The sequence below is a fragment of the Vipera ursinii genome (assembly GCF_947247035.1).
Source record: "Vipera ursinii genome assembly, chromosome: 2".
Taxonomy (NCBI): domain Eukaryota; kingdom Metazoa; phylum Chordata; class Lepidosauria; order Squamata; family Viperidae; genus Vipera; species Vipera ursinii.
This window is the reverse complement of record NC_139513.1, coordinates 81,290,433-81,299,691: the sequence shown is the minus strand read 5'-3', so window position 1 is coordinate 81,299,691 and position 9,259 is coordinate 81,290,433.

The following is a 9,259-nucleotide window of genomic DNA, read 5'->3' as shown; positions in this document are numbered from 1 at the left end:
TTCATATTTATGACGGTCACAGTGTCCCAGGGGCATGTGAAGTGACCAAAACCTGCTGCAACCACCCAGCAGATGGGGGGGACATAAAAACCAAACACCCTACCCTAGCCCTGCTGCCAATCCTCAACAGAAATGCTCACAACAATGAAAACCTTGGACAGGAGGAAGAGCACTGCCGGGTGGGCAGGCAGGTGTCTTGCTCGGCTGTGGCTTGGGGGGCACTTTTTTCAGTGCCATTGTAACTTTGAACAGTCACTAAGCGAACTGTTGTAAGTTGAGGACTACCTGTAGTTCATCATTTTTTTTCCTCTTTTTTTGTGGTCATCACGTTTTTGGCACCTTGCTAGGTGACTGGCTGTACTCGGATGTTGCCATATCCTAAAAGTTGTACAATGGGTGAAAAGGTTGAAAAGCCCTGCTCTATACGTCTGTGTCTGCTCTGCTGCCATCTGAGGAGTATTCTTCAAATGTTACATGAAGCAGATCCTAGCTCGCAAAAGCTATTTTTTTCTTGTTACTTAAGGATGTCATATGGCACCTTGTTATTATCAAAAAAAGGAATCCTCATCTAATAAATGCTGTCTTTGTGACAGGTCTTAAAGCCATTCCTCATGCTTGAGAGAATGAGATTCTTAAAGACAATTTTGTCTAAGTCCAGGAAATTCACTAATCAGCCAATAAATAAAATAATAGAACGTTTGCTGCCAAAGTGATTACAGTAAGTAAGTACCTGTCAATCAACCAATCTAATTAAAATACTGTATGTTTTGCTGAATTTACTTCTGAAAAAACCAAAGTCTGCAGTATCTTAAAGAGCTTGGTTTTCAGTTTTTCATATTTTTTTTAACTTAATGGGGAAAATGACTTCACGATCACACCCAAATTTCTTGCCTGATGGAACAAATTGTATGAAGTTTGGTCACTAAGCTGAAAGGAAAGGGAAGGAAGGAGGAAGAAACATAGTGGATCTAAATGTTGTGTTTGCTGCAGGCCTTAGAGCTGACAGATCACAGCAAAAGCTCCTCAGAGCATATATCACACACAATGAACACTACATTCAACATTCCCATTACCACACAAGACTTTCCAGGAAAAGTATTAGCCATGTCATGTTGATGTATTCATAACCACATTTATGAAATAATAGAATAGGCTGACATGGTAGCCTGTGGTTATAAGTTATGATCTTACCCCTTTCCTTTTGTCCTGAAGACAGAGAGTTCTTTCAAATGGAAAACAAAACACTCAATGAATAATGTAGCCATACAGCTAATTGCTAACCACAGTGCTTATGAAACAATGTGCAGTGGGGGAACAAGGAGGAAAACTACGTGAGCCATTTGCACCAAGTTCAACGAATGCCAGGGTCATGCACAATCAGGTGGAAAGCTCTCTTATGCTGCAAAAAAAAAAAACTTCACTCTAATGCAGGATTGGCGTAACTTAGCTGCTCTAGTCAAGTGGCTGTTTAGTTCCTCCCCACCCCAACCCAACTGTGGTGACCCAGTTAGGGTTGATGCCAGAAGTAGAGTTGGTGGGATACAGCCTCCCACCACTTCCTGTCCCTGCTATGTCATTCTTGTACGGCTGATAGAAGTCTGTGAAATGTAACATGGACAAGCATTACAAACTTCTGACAAAAGTCCTGTTTTTGTAGGATCTTGCTTTTTTTGGCCTCTTTTCCTGCAGTTGAATGGTAGGTTTGAACTGGGTATTGTTTGCAAGTGAGGAGGTGGTTTGCTCTTTTTATTTCCTTTTTGGATTTTTGATTGCTTCTTTTGAATGGTATGTAAATGTTGGTTTATGTCTGTGTGCTTGTTGATGGCCAATTTCCCTGAGTTGTCTTAATCTCACTAGCAATGAACACCCAGCTGAGTAGAGATTAGCACCAAGATTAACATTAGACGAACAATCAAGAAGCAAACAACAGCCCAATCAAGGAACCACCAAGACCACTCCCACCAACACTGACAGGTCAAGTATATAAAATGAGAGCAAACTCCAGTTCCTTCTAGCACTGATGATGTTACCTAGTTTGGTAATGAAAAGTCTGCAGGAAAACAGACAAGCTCAGAGAGTACCAATGACCCAGGAGCCATAGTGATGCAATGGTTAGAATACTGTATTGCAGGCTAACTCAGCCTACAGCCAGGATTTCGATCCTGACCAGCTCAAGATTGATTCATCCTTCCATGATCAGTAAAATGAGGACACAGATTGTTGGGGCTCTGTAAAACATTAGAAGAGTCCAGTAAAGCACTATAGTGCTATTGCTATTGACTCCACAGTTCAACCTAAACTACAAATATTCCCTTCTTTTGGAGAATGGCTATGATATGGAAACAGGAAAGCATAGCCCTGCTTTCTTTCTTTCTTTCTTTCTTTCTTTCTTTCTTTCTTTCTTTCTTTCTTTCTTTCTTTCTTTCTTTCTTTCTTTCCTTTTCTTTTGGAATAAGGTGCTTATTCCAGGACAAAAGTCCAAACTCATGCTGAACTCTATTTCTCATGCTCTAAGCAAGCATACATAGAAATCAAAATCAGTTTGAAAAATTGCAAATTAATAAAAAAGGCCTAAGTATAGTCATCCTCTCTCTCATTTTGCATTCCTTTTGTGCAACTTGGGTTTCTAACCTTAAAGCCCTCCTGACCAGGTATGCTATAGTAGTCCCACTCTTTGTGCAGTGTAATCCATCTTGTACAAGAGCTCACCGTCCAGGTAATTTAAATCAAGTTCCCAGAAGCCAAATCCTTCCTGTTGCACATCAGTGGCATTTGTGGGTCGTGAAAGTGACAAAAGCCCTTTCCTTCTGTAGCAAGACAAGAAAATAATTGCTAATAGTTTCCTTTGCTTCTCCCTTAGCCATTGTCCACTGTAAACAGAACACAACCCCCTTGGAATCTATTAGTGAATATCTGGATACTTACATTGTAAAAGAAAGTCATTCAGAATCCAGCTCAGTGGGAGTGAGCTGGCAAGCAATCAGTCTCTGATTATTTACAACATGAACTTAAGCCCTCTGGAAGTTGATGTTTGAATGGTAGCGGAGGAGGTGGCCAAGAAAATGTGATTGAAATACTGTAGGAATGGTGTATGTTTCTAAGGACAAACGTGCAGCAGAGAAAGATGGGGGAAGGAAAAGAGTACACAGTTTCTGCCTGCTTACTTGATAATAGGTTATCTGGACAATGGAATGTTTATTTATTTAAACATTTATTAAATGTTATTTATTAAATGTTATTTATTATTTATTTATTTTGTTTCTGGAATATTTTGATGTACAATAAAATGATCAACCCAGAACTCTCACTCGAGGCACAAGTGATCAAGTGCAAATTATCCTGCTTCGAACACATTATGTGAAGACCAACCTCTCTGAAGGAAGCTCTAATGCTGAGAAGGATGGAAGGGAAGAGAAAAGGACAACTAGCAGCAAGGTGGAGAGACTCAGTTACAGTATAGTGGTGAGTCGTGCACTGATCTGAAAAAAAACAAGTTAGAGGTAGGTTGACATGGAGAATATGATTTCTAGGCAAGTTGATGACAAATAATCAATCAACAATAAAATGGTTATGCTGAACAGCCCTTAAATGGTGCTTTTGTCAGCTGAGAAATTTCTTCAAAATATATTTCAACAGTGTTTCAGTGTCTTCATTCTACTTAGTTTGAAATCCATTTGATAAATTAGTTACTAGTTGCATTCTGTCCGAGGTCATTCTTACACCCCTTAGTTGGATTCTGGCCGGGCTTTGAAGAATAGTCAGTGACAAAATCTGATTCTTCTTTCATTGTAAAGGTGGGGTATAAATGAAATAAATTAACACTCCAGCAAACATATTGTTAGGCTTATCTTGTCCTGTGGATCATTTCTCCTCTAAATACTGTTTATCAGCATAGCAGAGCCAATACTCATAGACTCATAGAGTGAGAAGGTCTTAGAAGTCTTCTAATCCAAATTCCTGCTCAGTAGGGGATCTGCTGTAGCATTATTAACAGATGACTACTCTGCTTGAAAACCTCCAGTGAAGAACTAAGCCTGTTCCACACGCTGACAGCTCATAGAGCCAGGAAGTTCTTCCAGTTCTTGCCTGAAGCTTCTTCCTTATAATTTTAATGTTTGTTCTGTTCCCTCTGTTACAATAGAGTGCAAATCTACTTCCTCTTTAATGTGACAGCACTTCAAATATTTTAAGACTGTTATGATATCTTCCTTGTTTCATATCCAGATTTTTTAACCGTTCCTCATAGTGCTTAGCTTCAAGGTCATGGCGCTTGGTTTTTAATCCTTATATCTGATAGAGCTATGGGAGTGGGGAGGGGAAGGATTATGAGTAGTCCTCAGATTACAACCACTCAGTCAGCAACCATTCAAAGTTTATGATGAGGCTGAACAAGACACAGATTATGCCATCATAATCCGAGAACTGGCTCTATATGGAGCAGTCCACTTACAAAGCTGCTTTTAAAAGGCCAGTGCAAATGATACTCATTAAGAATCCAGCTGGTTTTTATATTGTGACCTATCGTGTCAAACAAAACAACGTAAGGAACTGAATTAGCACATCTCAGAAGAACACATTATTTTCTGTTCATTTATTTATGAACCAGTAAAAAAACTTAACAATATTAATGCAAAGGACGTTTTCTGCTTCATCCTAAATGAATTTATTTTGCAGTGTTCTTGAATCTAAGGGCATGCAGGTGCACGGGGGCGAGGGAGGGAGTATTGCATCAGTCTGTGTTTTTTTTTGTCTGAAGTTTCATTTCATTTTGTGCAGAATAGCTTGAGAATCAATGTGTGATGCCTCTAAAGTTAATTACAAGATCAAGTGTAATATACAGTCGAGTCACTAGCTTTTTGGAGGTGAGGGAATCACTGCTATATGCACAGAGATCCCTTCTTATTTGCCTGTCGTTATCTTCCTAATAAAAAATAAAGGAGTTTAGCTGAAACACATTGTTGGTGTCATTTCTTAAAGTATGAACTGTAAAATTCTTTGTCAGCATTTCAGTTTTGGTATATCGTTAGTAGGTTCTGTTTCCCACCCATCCATTATATTATTAACTAGGTAAACAACCTTCAAATGTCCTACATGGAGTAGGAGTGGGGATCTCATCTGCTCTTGCAACTTTTAATTACTGGTTTTTCCCTTCTATCCGTTCTTTCTCTTCTTGCCATTTCCAGAACATAGGCATCTGCAATCTGCAGAAATGGATCTGGAGTCATATTAATAATAATAATAATAATAATAATAATAATAATAATAATAATAATAATAATAATAATAATAATAATAATAATAATAATAATAATTTTATTTGTATACCGCCCTTCTCCCGAAGGACTCAGGGCGGTGAACAGGGCAGACATATAAAAAATACAAAAATACAAAAGTTAAAAAGAATTAAACATATGCCCAAGCTAAAAACAGTAAATACATATATTAAAAATGACAATAAAAACCCAACCCATCCCCCATCAGGCCAAGCCGGCTTGTTCAAATAAATGTGTCTTCAGATCGCGACAGAAGGAGCGAAGGTCGGGCGCCATTCGGAGCTCAACCGGCAACCGATTCCATAGCTCCAGGGCGCCCACAGAGAAAGCCCTCCCCCTGGGGGCCACCAGACAGCATTCTCTGACCGGTGGCACCCTGAGGAGGCCCTCTCTGTGGGAGCGCACAGGGCAGAGGGAAGTTGATGCCGGCAGCAGGTGCTCCCTAAGGTACTCCGTACCCATGCCATGTAGGGCCTTGAACACCATTACCAGTACCTTGAATCTCACCCGGAAGACAACTGGTAACCAATTAAAACACAGGTGATGTCAGCCGATAATGCTACCTAAAACTGAATAAAATATAGATGTAACATTCATGAGTGGGGGTGCAGGTTCTGGCATATGCAAGTAGTTCTCGACTTACTGCCACAATTGAGCCCAATATTTCTGTTGTTAAGTGAGACATTTGCTAAGCTGGTTTTGCTCCATTTTATGACCTTTCTTGCCACAGTTGCTAAATGAATCGCTGCGGTTGATTAGTTAGTAACCTGGTTAAGTGAATCTGTCTTCCCGGTTGACTTTGCTTGTCAGAAGTTCAGAAAAGGTGATCCCATGACCGTGGGACAGGGCAACTGTCATAAATATGGACCAGTTGCCAGGCATCTGAATTTTGATCACATAATCATGAGGATGCTACAAAGGTTGTAACTGTGAAAAATGGTCATAAGTCACTTTTTTCAGTGCATTGTAACTTTGAACAGTCACCAAACAAACTGTTAAAGTCAAGTGTATTTTATTAAGGCGCTAAGGGAATCTGTCAGTTCATTGTCTTTATCCAGTCCGTTACCCATTTTCAGTGATCTGCAACCCCTTAACTGACTTCAGATAAGTCCCAAAGAAAGTGATCACAATGGAATTCCTCACACAGGGCTTTTTATAGCATGAAGTGCAGACATCTGGAGAGGTGTTCGACTGAAAAACAAAACTTTTGGATTGAGCAACAATAAAGAAAGCTTAGAACAAGGTAGGAAAAAAAAACCAGGAACCTTTTCTTGTAGTAAACCTTGGGGAAAACAGAGGCCTTATTACCACAGAGTATTATAAATCAAGGTGAAGGCCATGTCATTCTGGGCCTTCAGGCTGCACACCTCCCGGTTCAGGACAGCAGGCAAATAAATAGGACTGAAAGGTATTGTTGGCTTGTGAGGGAAGATTAGTGGTTGATTATTAAAGTGGAATGGATTTTTGTTTACCTCAATTTAATGTAGCTTTCCAACCGTTTAAAAGGCCAAATGAAAAGCTGGAAAGGTTGTGCTAACAGTTCACCGGCTGTTGGGACAGTCAGTCTTAGAACAGTAAGTCATCTGATCATTTTGCTATCTCGTTCTGTCTCTTTAGCAGGCCCTTACCTGTCTGTCAGGCCTTTAGAAAGTCTTCTGTTCCTTTTGATAACATGCTCCAGACGTGGTTTCCAGTTGCTGTGAGTAGGAGGGAATACATGCAAACTCTGTTCATTTTACATTGCATGAAGCATTTGCCATTCTATCTTTTTTTTTTCAGCCACAAAGCATGTTATATATACTGGGTTCGTTGCTTGATTGAAGAGATGAGGCGAGTGAGTTCAGCAAGAATCATTCTTTATTTGCTTACTGGAACTGAACTGAGAAACAGGGCTGTGAATGCAGCTATCTATACCCTGGCCTCTAGGTGGCGGCCAATAGGTTTAAAGCAACCTATTGCTGCCCTAGAGGCAGCCAATGGCGGCGCAGGAGACGGGTTGTCTGAGGAGCTGGGAGCCTTAGCCAGCTTCCCTGCTTAAACAACCTTCCAGCGATTAACCCCACGTGATACTCTTTAGTAAGACAAAAACCCAATACATTACAAAGCATTTATTACATGTCGATGGCTGGTTATGCTAGACTCAGAGAAGCAGTTCTGTGCTGTCCTCTTTCATTTTTTCAGTCAGATAGCCTCTTTGCACAATCTGGTTTATTTTTAAAATATATATAATTTGGCTCTGCTGGAGAATCTTGGATCCTTGGTGGGGTGAACAGAAATCATGCTTCAAAGGCATTTAACACACAGCTTTTGGGTATTTCCTTTGGTGTCTGCTGTGGCATAAATTAATTTGCAGTTGCCCACAAACAATTTCATGCAGCCTTCAGCAAACCTCATTATCAGCTGTGGTTGAATCCTAGGCTACCTCTTCTTCTTAACCCATGGTCAACATCTGTATTATGTCACTTTATCCTTGTCCTAGGAAAAGGGGTGGCTACTATCAAGCAGGGTGGTAACAAGAAGAATAAGGGAAAAGTCTTACTAGTCATAGAATTATAATGCATAGTTCAAAAAACATCACATCAGGTGCAATGTACATTCCTTAACTGGTAGGTCCCAATGTAAACTTAGTATGTTCCATGTCTATGGAATTTTGAGTGACAGAAAGGGAGGCAAAACATATATTATGTAAATTAATTATATACATTAAATATACATTAAACTTATATGAGAATTATACACAGTCCAGAGTCATTGATTGAGATGGGTGGCTATAGAAATTGAATGAATAAATGAATGAATAGATAAATAAATAAATACACAGGTGTGTGATGGGGAAAGGAAATGGAACAGTCACCAGCATGCATTTTGTGTATTAGTTACACCATTTGATGCAATAGATCTCATATAGTTTTGAAAGAACTGTAGCTGTTGTCAGCGGTCTTAATGTTTTCAAAAATAATAGTTGGGTTTGAATTTGGGTGTGTTGTTTTCTACCTGAACATAGCAGTTTGGAAGGATGAGATGAATGATCCACCGCAAAATAAAACTTCTATCTCTTATGTATTTGGCACATTGAGGGTATTTAAAAAATGCTCAAAAACAATATGCAAATTGATACTGCTTTCACTTTTTAAAGATAATTTTATTGAATATTTCTATTCAAAAAATAGAAATTAATACAAACTACCAGAAATACAAAAAGAAACTGAAAATGTAGAAAAGAAAAAAGAGATAGAAAAACAGAAGAAAAAGAAAAGAAGAAAAATATAAAGAAGTAATTTTCCCTTCATCTTTACAAATGAAAAACATTTTGATAGTTTATTACCGTCTCTTTAAAATGGTTGCTTTTTCCATACCTCTTCTCTTGACTGTAAACAGAAACATAAAACCTCATCATTTGTTCCTAGTCAGCAAAAGTCTAGTAAAGTCTATCAGAAATAACTATATATCCATTTTAATCTTCATCAAATAAGCCAATGCAATATTCCTTCCCTATACTTTAACAATCTTGGCTTTTAATCCCTTCAAATAATATTCTCAAATTTGATTTTTTAAAAAATCTTCTCTTTGTCTCTTTTAAACAAACCCTACAAAATTTTAACGATCTCTTTTGTAAATCCAGTAGAGGAGAGTTGTGCAAATCATTACTCTGATTTGATATTTCTATGTTCTTTTCAGATATCAAAACAACTGGTTTCAATTTTATATCCAGTATATCATCTTTTTCCACATCATTATATTTTGTAGGGAAGTGCAATGAAGAATTAAAGCATCCAATAACATGTGAGCATAGCCATAGAAGGGACGCGGTGGCTCAGTGGGTTAGGACGCTGGGCTTGTCGATCAGATGGTTGGCAGTTTGGCGGGTCGAATCCCAAGTGCCACATAACAGAGTGAGCGCCTGTTACTTGTCCCAGCTTCTGCCAACCTAGCAGTTCGAAAGCACGTAAAAATGCAAGTAGATAAATAGGGACCACTACGGCGGG